Source organism: Chamaea fasciata, unplaced genomic scaffold (assembly GCF_029207755.1).
Source record: "Chamaea fasciata isolate MVZ Bird 193981 ecotype frontalis unplaced genomic scaffold, bChaFas1.0.hap1 SCAF_2, whole genome shotgun sequence".
NCBI lineage: Eukaryota > Metazoa > Chordata > Aves > Passeriformes > Sylviidae > Chamaea > Chamaea fasciata.
In genome coordinates, this window is record NW_027094087.1 from 63,892,710 (window position 1) to 63,905,033 (window position 12,324).

Sequence of the window (12,324 nt, forward strand, 5' to 3'; positions counted from 1 at the left end):
GACTGTATATTATGAAATTATATTTTATTTTTTAGAATGTGGGAACTTCAGCAAACTCCTACATTGCAATATTAGACATTATTTAGTGTTTTAATTATGTCACTATTTCCTCTGGCAATACTGTATTAAAATTTTAAATAACCAAAGGGGTTTTATTCCTTCTGTTTGCTTAAATAAACAGCCATCGGGAATTTCAGCAAGATTCATCATTATCACTTTCATTTTGCTAAGTAAAATTATTATTCAGCGCAGCAGGAGCTGTAGAGCAGGAAAACTTCTGAAGGTTTCTCCTCAAAGAATGAAAAACATTCAGCATGCCTTGCAGTCACTTAATCAATTGCAGTGCTAGCTACATTGCCAAATGCATTTTGAAAATAGAGAAATAGGCACCTTAGAAAGACATGACAGAAAACTTAGTGCTTAAACTTTATCAGATTTCCTCTTCAACTGAAAAACCATATCTCAAACTGATAAATGTGAAAATTATTATGCCTATAATTTTAGATCAGCCTGAGTATTATAGATAAGACCTGCAAAACTAGCACAGGACATAAAAAACACCCAAGACAACCCTCAGAATGAGTGGAAAAGCAGACATCAATACTTGCCTATCTGGAACTTTTGTGTACGCTTTGTGACGTGAAAAGAACCCTAGATAAGGACTGGAAGTTATTGTGTATGCTAAATCAGATGGAAGTATTAGGTTGTAGCGGTAAGTTCATAGAAATGAAATCAAGAAGGAGTGTCAAATACATGACAAATCTGAGTCACTCAAACTTTATGGTGCAACCATGAGATGTTTCTGGATTTTCTTATTATATGGTTAGATTATACATAGATTCAAGGATTTTTTACATGCAGTGTATCACATGTGTGGGTTTGTTTCCTAAGCACCATAGTGAAATGGACAGCATGAATTGACTTGCATTCATGGAAAGAAAAAAAACAAGCTGAAACTTAAAATACTCTTCAGCTCTTAACCATGCTGCTTGACACCTGCAGCTGCTTGGGATTCGCAGATCTGCAGGGAGCCTCTCAGAGATGTAAGGATCTTCTTCAGTGCTTTTCATTTTTTCATGACAAAAGAATCAGGCTGAACAGATTTTGCCTGTGTATATCTAACAGTCTCAACAGAAGCACAGCTTACTTTAAACTTGATAACAGAAGATTGTTGCACCAAGCTGGGGTATGTGCATCTGAAGGGCAGATAACTTATTCCCCTCAAAGACTGCTATTTCTGTCTTCACTACTTCTATGGATAAAGGGTGGCAATCTATACATCTCCAAGTTAAACCTTCCTTTATTTGTCGAAATAATGTCTTCAAATGGTTTTGAATATTAATTAGATAGCTACACCTGATACTAATAAATGAAGTGAACCCAAGGGGCACATACTCCCCTCACAGTCTGTCAGATCAGAATGGTTTCCAGACATATTTTTCAGGTAATCTCTAAAGTCAGATGATCAAACTAGAGGACATTTGGTCCTGAGTGGTCTCAGCCTCACGGCATTCCTGGGACCCTAAAGCATAACTTCTTCAGTTTAAAATGTCTAAAATAATGAAACGTATTTCCTCCCTTCCTTGCTGCCTTCCTACTTCCTCTCTGCTTGTCTGCCTGTTTTTCTGTCCACCTGTCTTTCCTTCCGTCTTTGTTGCTCTCCATATGTTTTTCTTTCAATCTTTCTTTCTTGTTTTTTTTTTTTTCTTTCTGGCTTCATCTGGATGTCTGTTACCCTTTCTTCTCTTCATTTTCTTCAGCCACCTGTTTTTCCTTGCCTTCTTTCTGCACATCACTCTTATTTGAGAAGTAAAGCATATGTTTAGTATTCTGGGGCAGTTTCTTAATGTAAGCCCATTTGTTTCTTTTCTCAATGACTTTTCTTCATGTATTTCTAGGAAATCATGGATAATATTGTAGAGACAGAAGAGCCTACACCAGGTTGAACTTATTTTTACTGATTTCAGAGAATAATTTTTGGTGTGAACTATGTTCTCAAAGTCACCTTTGTGTGATTTTTTTGTCTTGAAGAAAAGTACCATGCATGCAACATGGACGATGGTTTGACATCATCAAGACAATTACAATGAAGAAATTTGACAGTGAGTATATGTCTAAGTTATCCCACCCTAGTTCCCTGTAAGCAGAGTGTGATGTTGCCAGTTGGGGCATGCTATTACTCTGCAATTCTAGTTTTTCTTTCATGGAATCTGGGACAGGGGAAAGAGAAATGGATAATGAAGATGTGGAGTCAGGACATACCAGTCAGTGGAAACACTTAATCCCAGACACCTGGAAGTCCACTGTTGGTTTGTTATTTTTTTGTACTTCAAAGTGAATTTAATGCACAAAACAGATTTACAAAACTACGCTTTTTTTTTCTTTTTTTTTTTTTTCTTTTTTTTTTTCTTCCTTCCTACCAATAAAATTTTTGCTAGTAAATATCAAGCTGCTGCCCGAGGTAAGCATTTGAGATTTCAACAAACGTTAGAGGACACCATTCCAGCATTTCTGGCTAAGACGTGAGGTTTTCTGAATTTTTTGATTTGTCTTCTAACATGTCCCACAGGTAAAGTAGGGCTCAGGCAGCTCAGCAGTAAAGATAGTGGAATATATTCACCCTGCATCATTAAAAGTTTGAAACAGTGTGTTCTTTTACCCACACTTGGGTAGGGATTAGAAAATGTATTATCACTTTTGCAGATTCCAAGCACTGAAGCTGCTGTTCTATTCATACCTTGAAGCTTTTTGTCCCTGAGGATACCTTCTTTACGGAAACTATTGATTTTTTCCATCTGATGTACAGTCACTCACAAAGTATTCCAGTCTTCTGTTTCCCTGCATGACTTTTCTGGAGGGAACCATTGATTTTTGGGTTTTTTTGGTGGTTTTTTTTTTTTTTTTTTTTTTTTTTTTTTGTGTTTTTTTGGTCTTTTTTTTTTTTTGTTGTTGTAGCAGGTTTTTAAAGCACTTCTTTTAAGAGTTACCTTTCTTCCTCTTCTGTGTCAGTAAAATGAAGAAAAGTAAAGAATATAGAAAGGAACTGGGTTGTCATTGAATCTATGATGCATGTGGGATCCATACATACACACTTTATAAAACTGTTACACAAATTGACGGCAGTTCTCTGGAAAACAGCCTACTTTACGTGGAAAATATTCATTATAAATAAAATTGAAGTTAATGATTTGCAGGTATTCTTTTAATTTTTTTATCTTGTAGATTTTGTAATGGTATTATTAAAAAAAATACTTATCTTTATATAGTTAAGACTTACTCACTATAAATTTCTATAAGTGAACATTTATGTCAAGATTCTTGTTAGATAAAACTTAGAACTGTAAGCTTATGTCAATTTTAAGCCAGGAAAACCACAATCTTTATTTTCTTGTGGGATTTTTTTCCCAACTCTCTAGAATATCTCTTTAGAAGCAGTGAGAGCACATTTGCTCTATTGATTTTATCCTCTCTTGACAGAGATCAGCAATAGCATCTTCTGAAAAAAAGGTCATGTGTACACACTATTTTGTGTACCAATACAAACATAAGCTTTTCTGTAATGATTTTTTAGCTACTTTTTACTTACATGTGCTTGTGTTTACATGAATGATTTAATGTGTAATAACTACTTTTGTTGACATATATCACAGACCTGATAGTTTAGCAATATTTTTGGTTATGAGTCAAGAGGAAGGATAAAAAGTCAGCTGTTTAATATTTTGGAATCAGATCCCAAAGATTTATTAAGTAGGCAGATCAGGCACTTATTTCTAAGAGTTTAAAAAAAATGGAGGCTTTATATATACACATTTACAGTATTAAAAATTGTTATTTATACATAACAAATCTCTCCCTAACCACTCCAAAATACTATAATGAACTTCAAAATAAGTAAAAATTATAATATTTTTTTAGAAGAGTGCAAGTTTAGACAGATTATTTAGATGAATTACTGTGCTGCAGCAGATTAGTATAATTTACATTACAAGGCACTGACTCTCAATAAAATGTTGTACTGTGGCACAGACAATTCACTTCAAGTTTCCATGAGCAGTACTCTTATTTGGAATTGAATTCCTTATTCTGTTAATGACAATGAGAGTTTTCACATGACTTGCAGAGACATAAGAGTTTTATTTGGGGGTTTGACCCACTGCTTGTTTCTCCATTAGCTATGAATAAGATCTGAAAATTTTGTTATAGAAATGCATATGGCTCAGATAGTTTTCAAGTTTGTTTACAGAAACTGGTGAATGTTGATGTCTTCTGTCCATGTCATATTTTCAACTTTAACTGCAAAAAGGGAACTTACCTAGTCACTCAGAATTGAGAATTCTTTCATACTTACCTGACACTTTTGTCTGAGAATAGAAATACAGAAATATATTAGGAATTCTTTTAAAGTTCCTCAAAAAATTGTGTGAAACATCAATGAATGGAAAATTTAAGAATAGATCTTTAGTCTGTTAAAAAAGTGCTTAACTTGCAAATGTAGTCAAAGGAAAGAGGAAGGTGTCTTTGATGGCATTTAATGGAAAAATCTACCTTCTTATTTCGTTCTTACTTATTTTATTTTTGTATCCTAGATTAAGCACTTAGGGCCAAGTGAATGAGTTAATTTAACTACAAATTTTAAATCTCATGAAGCACTATTTCAAGTCTTAATTGTTCTAAGTGAAACATTTAAGAGATGTCATAGTAGAAGCAGTACAGTAAATGTTAGTTTTCTCCTGGGAGAAACAATTGGATTGGTATGGGTATGCAGTATTTTCTTTTTTTTTTTTTTTTTTTTCTTTTTTTTTTCCTAATAATTCATCAGAGTTAAAATAGACATAATTTGTCCTGATTGTTTCAATGAAATTGTACACAACTTTGAATATACTGAAGACATTTATGCATTTTTGACAGTTTGTCACTGATTTTCAAAAGACTTCAAAATAAGTTAATAATATCCTAGAAAGATATGAGTGAAAGAAGTGACTGAATTTTATTTTAAAAGTCATGAAATCTAGAAATTCATCTGAAAAGACAGCTACCTGTACATTTTCTAGAAGGAAGCTAAAGTTATGTACAAAAAGGCAGTCAGAAACTCCTCAGTGAAATAAACACCACAGAGAATTCTTCAAGCCATTAAGACAACAGTAATTTAGCACAATTCAGAGTAGAAAGGCCCTGCTGTTCAAATTATTGTCTATCTAAAGCTATTTTAAACTGTAGCCTGTATGGACTGTTGCCCTCTTAAAGATCTGGAGTCCTAACACATTGGGAATTACTGGGAAAATGCACATTGCAACAGATGCAGAAATATCTACATTTAACAAAGTTGACAAATTAGAAAAGCGTATTATCAAAAAATTAAAGAAAAGAGAGAAAAAATATTTCAGTCCTTTTCTACTTTATTTTATGCCTTTAAAGGCCATAACTTCACCTTCTGTTAGGTATTTTTTTATAAGTGCTGTATCTGTGCTATAGGATAATTAATCTCTCTTTTCACTAATGAGAATTGTTTTAAGTCCTTTGGTCCAAAATCTTCACTAAACTGCAGAAAGGCTTTTCTTTCACAGAATATGTTGAATGTCCATTAAAATAAACAGGTTGGTACGTGATGAACAATTTACCTGATGATTTAGGTTATATTAAAAACCTGTATACCATTCACTTGCTATGTAGATAGATGAAAGATGGGTAGATGAATAGAACAGTAAGTCTTCTTACTTGCAGTGAACTTTGAATAAAAGCAGAGTTCCATCCAGATGTTTAGGACATGCTCATCCAAATTGCTGTGTGATCAGGGAATAATGAGTTATCCCGTTAAAAAGAAAGGGCCATGTCTCACAACATTTTATGAGTTTTTTGTCTCAGTCAATAACAGCTGAAAAAGAAAGAATTAAATAGATTAGATATCTTTTTTTGTAGTTTTCTCCTTCTGTAAAAATTTTATTTAACATGGCTTATACCATGTCTCTGATTCTTCATGATTTCTTTGGCTTCCTCTGCCTTGTGGGTTTAAACATAGTTTTTTATACTATGCTCTGCATGCTTAGTATTTTATTTTGATTTCTCAATATTTTGCAGAAAATTTCGACTCTGTACAATTTCCTCTTTGATTCCTACTTTTCTGACTGCAAAATATGTGTGCACATATTTCTGCTGGAAGAGTTTCTTCCAGCAGACTTTCTTTGTGAAGGTGGAAATGTTTTGTCTCTGCCAAGGAGGAAAACTGAAAGTTACTATATTCTTGTATTAATGTGATTTTTTCCTTTTGTTGCATTCTTCAAATGAAATATATTGGAGTTATTAGGGTGGATGCGGCCTTGCAAAATCTGGTAGATTTATCATTATTTTTTTTATAGAAGGAAGAAAAAGCTATTTACAAAAGGTAATCAGAAACCCTCTAATTGAGTAAGCACTACAGAGAATTCTTCAAACCATTAAGACAAAAATAATTTAACACAGTTCATGACAGAAAGATTCTAGTGAGGAAACTATTGTCTATCAAAAGAAATTTTAAACTGTAGCCTGCATGTACTGTAACCTTGTGAAGGTCTGGAGGCATAACACATTGGGAGTTCAGTGCATTTTCTAGTTTTGCCATGCTTGAGGATTCACTGAGGCTCCCTCATGGCATGATGTGTTATTTGAGGCCTTATTGTGCCCAAGGGACATAAAAATCTTTTATTAATACTCCCAGAGAAATGTTCACTTGAGGCAGTTTATGGAGGCAGAAGGGGTGGTGCAATGACTTCAGCACAAACTACATAACCTACAAGTCTCCTCCATACTCTGATCTCTGGTTGGTTTTTCTCTGGAAAAATTAATTTTCTGTTTTTCACTACATTTCCATTTCTACAGTAAAACCAAGGTAGAACATGTTCCTTCCTCCCAAAATTTGAGAAATGTTAACTGTAACAGATTCACAGAAAGGGAACAACATCTAATACAACACACAGACATTAAATTAATGCAGTTTCTTTATCTGAGAGTTGGATATACGTCAGATGATACTTCTCTGGACTGATGAAAATGCTGTCCTTTTTCTAGACATATAGATGAAGATATGAAAACTGATGCTTTTAAATATCTTAGTTGTATGGAAACCAGTTGTTACATGAACATTCCAAGTATTTTTTCTTAGTGGCTATATCACTGGTGTTCTCATCAGTGGTGACAAAGGAGGACTGAAGGGTCCTGAGGAGGTCACCCTGGCCACTGCTCTCTTTCTGAGAAAGGCTTCCATGTAGTTTCTGATAAATTTTGTGTTTAGTCTTTGTGATGGCAACTAGTGATGGCCAGGTCTTTGCGCACAGCCACGCACACACACACACATACCCCGGTCCTTCTTGCCAACTCTAATGGGCAATGAGGTTCATGCTAAGGTGAAAACACCCTGTAGGGATTGCACAGAAAACTTTCTGGCCACGGTCTTGCACTCTACTGGCTGCTTGTCTTTAAATAAGTCCTGCAGTACCACCAAAACTTTAGACGTTTCATTCATGTCCTCAGAAAGGGATTTGTTTAGATACTTTTTAAATGTTAGTGATCTATTTCAAATCTGCAAATGCAAGCACTCTTTAATCAGGGACAGGAATCTCCAGTAGTTCTTCCTTTTTTTCTCCATTTGAGGAAGAACTTTTTTTTTTTTTTTGCTTTTCATTTAAATGACTGAAATCCCATCTTTATCTAAGTAATTTTTCATCTTGACTGTTGAAAAAATTCAAAACTAATATACTCTAAGGGTTCTCCAGATATAATTGAATTTTCATTATCTTCTAAAGGTGAAGAATCAAGTGTCCATGAAGTATAATATATTTGATACAGCATTATTTCTATTTGAATTGATACTTAACATTATGAAGACTTTTCCCTTGTGCAGTAAAAGCCAGTGTTTGATTATAATTGCCATCCCACTGTGAATGATCACTTCATACACTCATAAATGCATTTAGAATATTCATATTTTATTAGATAAGTAACACTGGCCTAATTTCATATTCCTTAGGACAAAAACTGATAAATCAGATTAAGAAAAAGTAAATTAAGCAAATTGTATGCAAAATCGTTTAGTACAAATGTCAAGGTTCAAAGATTAGATAGTACAGTTATAACCCACAATCTAGATACTATTTCTCTTCAATTTTTACAGAGTCCATATCAAAAAATTATCTCCAAGAAACTTTTTTTTTCTGAGGAATGGGTATAAATATAAATAAACCAAAAAAAAAAAAATTAATAGCTTTTTGTTATCTGTGTACTCTATTATTTAGGAGCAAAACTAAAACATGGAGGCAATATATAAACAACAAATAACTATATTGACAAATAGCAGTTCAAATATGACTATACTGTATATTTCTCTAAAATGTAATTAATGTGGGTAAATTTTAACATTTATTACTTAAGTGAAGGACTTATTTCAAAGGATATTTTTAGTGAATGAAAAGACGTGTTTTTCTGGGTTTGGGGGGGTTTTTTGGGGTCAGATTGTTTCTTAAATTCTGATTAAATCACCAATGTCTTCCACGGATGTATCAGCTGCAGTTAAGATTTTTCAGGTAAAGTTGTACTAAACTATGCCATTGTTGCTGGTTAAAACCAGTCATATAGAGAAACAGGAATAACCAGTAGCACACAGCTATGCTACCCATGATATGGTAAACCTACCTTTAGTGTTGGAATTCTGGAAACTTGGATTTTGGGATTTTAGTGTATGATAATACATGTGAGTTAAGATGGATGATTTTGGGTTTTGTCTAAGTCCTGCTTCACCTTCTTCTTCCTTCTTCTTCTTGGGTTTCAGTGGTCTTCTGTAATTGGGTGAAAAAGGTCCACATTGTGGACCGTTTGTGTTCATTATTGGGTCAGAAATATAAATAATATAGGTCTCACCTCGTCATTGAGTAATTGGTGCATAAATGACCTTTAGATTCACATTTTACCTAACTCAGAGCCATGACTTGAACAGGAGTGTAAATACCCAGTCTATAGTTCTGAAACTTCAAAATACTTTGAGACTACCTGATTTTTTCACCAAAAATACTTTTTTTTTCCTTCAAATTTCAAAAGTTCTCTGTTCATGGAAAACCATTTTCTGTTCAAGTTTACTTGTAATTGATTGACCTAAAAGCTGCCACATTTCTGAACTACTGAACTTACAAAACAGCTGACATCCACCTCTTCTGACAGTGTTGTTTAACAAAGACCTCTTCTACAAAACTTCACTGCTGCTCTGCGTAGATCATCTGGTTTTTCTGAAGATAGAGTCCACCATGATCTTTAAACAACTTCCATTTTTCTGTTTAATGATGCCAAGTGAGATAACACTTCACATTACATTTCATATGCACAGTATTTCTCTTAAGAATGTCTCTCCTCTAAGAAGAAAGCAATTTCTCAACTTGTTCCTGCAAAATGACTTTTGTTTGGGGAAAGATGGAATTTTATAAGAGCTAAAATTAAACTTCAGAAGTTTGATATCATTCTTCATTTCCCTTTTTGGTCATAATTTGTTCCAGTCCAGAGCAGCTGAAAACATTTTGTCTTCATCATTTTCTTTGGATAACGAAAAATAAATAATTATCCAAAGGATTACAGGGATATATGTTTTGTTGTTTAACTGCAGCTGGCAACTAAGTATGGATCAGCCAACTGCTCGCTTCCCACCTCCTCCCAGGTAGGGGAGAAGAATCAGGAAAAGGGTAAAACTCTTCGTTTGAGATAAGAACAGTTTAACACCTGAAACAAACAAACAAACAATAACAACAAGACTACTGATGACAACAACAACAACAGTAATATTAATAATAAAAATAGTAATGAAAAGGAATGAGTGAAGAATAAAACCCAAGAATAACAAGTGATGCAAGAAAGAGTTGCTCACCACCTGCTGACCAATGCTCAGCCTGTTCCCAGGCAGATATTGGCAAATTTATGGAATATAGCTTTGAGTCCTTCTTATGAAGACGTTGAAAGACCATTGGACCTGAAATGACTTATATATAGAACCTTTATTCACTAAAATGAAAAATACAGAAAATTACTGCCTAAGGAAATTTCTGTGACCGAGCCTAGATCCTACATAGTGCTTTATACTTTTACTTATCATTTGAAAACTAGAAAAATTGAACCAATGTCTATTTTTAAGCACTTCTGTTAAAGAGTTTAGTGTATAACTAGATTTTAATAAAACATTTGATACTTCTTCCAACATCATTCTCCTGGAGAAACGGGTTTACCATGGCATAGACAGATGTACTCTTCAGTGGGTAAAAAAAATGGATAGATGTCTGGGCTCAGAGTGGTGATGGCTGGATATACATCCAGTTGGTGGCCAGTCACCAGTGGTGTTCCCTAGGGCCAGTATCAGGGCCAGTGCTGTTCAACATCTTTATTGACAACCTGAAGAGGGGATAAGAAACACTCTCAGTCAGTTTACCCACAACACCAAGTCGAGTGGGTTGATCAGCTGTAGGGTGGGAAGGCTCTGCAGAGGGATCTGAATGGGCTGGGTTGATGGGCCAAGGCTAGTTGGTAGAATCACTATCCTTGGAAGTGTTCAAAAAATATGTGGATATGGAACTTGGTGAAATGACTTATTGGTGGACATGGTAGTGCTAGGTTAAAGGTCTCTCTCAATGATCTAAGAGGTTTCTTTCCAACCCTGAGGTTTCTTTCCAACCCTAAAGATTCAGACTTATCTGAGAATTCCTCATCTGGAATTCCTGAGTAAGGCATGGCATTACACTCTCTGTGAGTATTAAGCTCTGATTATTTCTGCAGTTATAGGTTATCAGTTTCTGATGAGTAAGTTTATTTTATAGATACAGGCTAGTCCTGAACTAAATTTTTCTGTTATAGGTGACATACACTAGGCTTCTTACTATTTCTGTCTTCTTCATCTTTGACATTCTGCCAAAATTTTCTCTCCCTTTTCTGTAGACAATTTTTCTCTTTTTTGCTATGAAACTCTCTACTTGGTTTTATGATATTTGCGAAATCATAGGATACCATGTTTTTCAGCTGTTTTTCACACATATATTTAGAATGATGTTATGAGAGAAAGATATATACTGTTGAAGACCTCCAAAAGGTGATTTAATCCATCTAAATTAGCACTTCATCTGTCAGTAAGTTAAACATGCCCAGAATTTTTTTTCTGGCATTCAGGCCAACAGCCCATATCTGTTTTATTAATCTGTCTTCCCCTCAGAAAAAAATTGGCAACTTCCAAACTGAATATGGAAAATGATCCTGGCTCATACCAGCTCCTGAGCTGTGCCCAGAAATTGTCAGGCAGAGTGCTACTTGTTCCAATCCAAAACTACTCTAGGGTTTGTTTCACTTTCACCTAAAATATACATGACTAAATTACATTTCCCTAAAACGTTCCCCTCTTCTGTCAGTGTACTAACAGAACAGATATAAACTGGAAAGAGCAGTGTTTGTTTGCTTGCCTGGGAGGTAGCAATGATCAGAGTCCAGTTACTTGGATGTATAGTATATATAACAACTTGTAAAAGCTTGTTCACTGGCACAGAGACGGAGGGAAAAATAGGAGAATTCTATTCCTCGTCAAATAAAAGAATTATCATCTATTTGGGACTAGTCTTTTAAAAGCAGAATCCGTAACTAATTTCTCTTAGTTTTCTGATTACATTATCTATCCCATGGTACCAGTATTATATCACATTGTAGTGGGTTCACCTTAGATGGATGCCAGGGTTCCACCAGTCTCTCACTCCTCTCCTCAGCTGCATAGGGGGAGAAAAAATGTAGCCAAAGGCTCAAGGTTCGGGATAAGGACAGGGAGAGATCACTCACCAGTTAACATCACGGGCAAAATGGGCAAATGGATTTGGGGAAATTAGTTTAATTTCTTACCAATTAAATCAGGGTAGGATAATGAGGAATAAAACAAAATATTAAAAATACCTTCCCCTCATCCCTCCCTTCTCCCCAGGCTTAACTTCAAGCCTTTTTATCTCTACCCTCTCCCTTCTAGTGGTGCAGGGGAATGGGGGTTGTGGTCAGTTCATAACACATCTCTACTGCTCCTTCCTCTACAGGTGGAGGTCTCCTTGCTCTTTTCCTCACTTTTCCTCACTCCTTTGCCAATGTGTAGTCCATCACACAGAAGAGTTTCATCCATTAACTTCTCCAATGCCTGTCCTTCCTGTCAGCTACACTTCTTCAAAAACTGCTCCAGCATGCATCCCTTCCATAGGGTGCAGCCCTACAGGAGCAGAATGCTTGAGTGAGAGACCTCACAGGGTCACAAGTCCTGCCAGAAAACCTGATCCAGTGTGGGCTCCTCTCTTCATGGGACTA

General features: G+C 35.1%; 1 long non-coding RNA gene across 2 annotated transcripts; it reads left to right on the top strand.

Moving 5' to 3' along the window:
* Window positions 1-1,403: 1,403 nt before the first annotated feature.
* On the top strand, window positions 1,404-12,113 carry LOC136285981 (uncharacterized). 2 transcript variants are annotated; one of them, XR_010719641.1, is made up of 4 exons: window positions 1,404-1,444; window positions 1,899-1,941; window positions 2,032-2,102; window positions 12,063-12,113. It is a non-coding gene; the product is annotated as an uncharacterized lncRNA (long non-coding RNA). The 2 variants fall into 2 exon arrangements; XR_010719640.1 differs by lacking the exon at window positions 12,063-12,113 and adding an exon at window positions 2,704-2,881.
* Window positions 12,114-12,324: the final 211 nt, after the last annotated feature.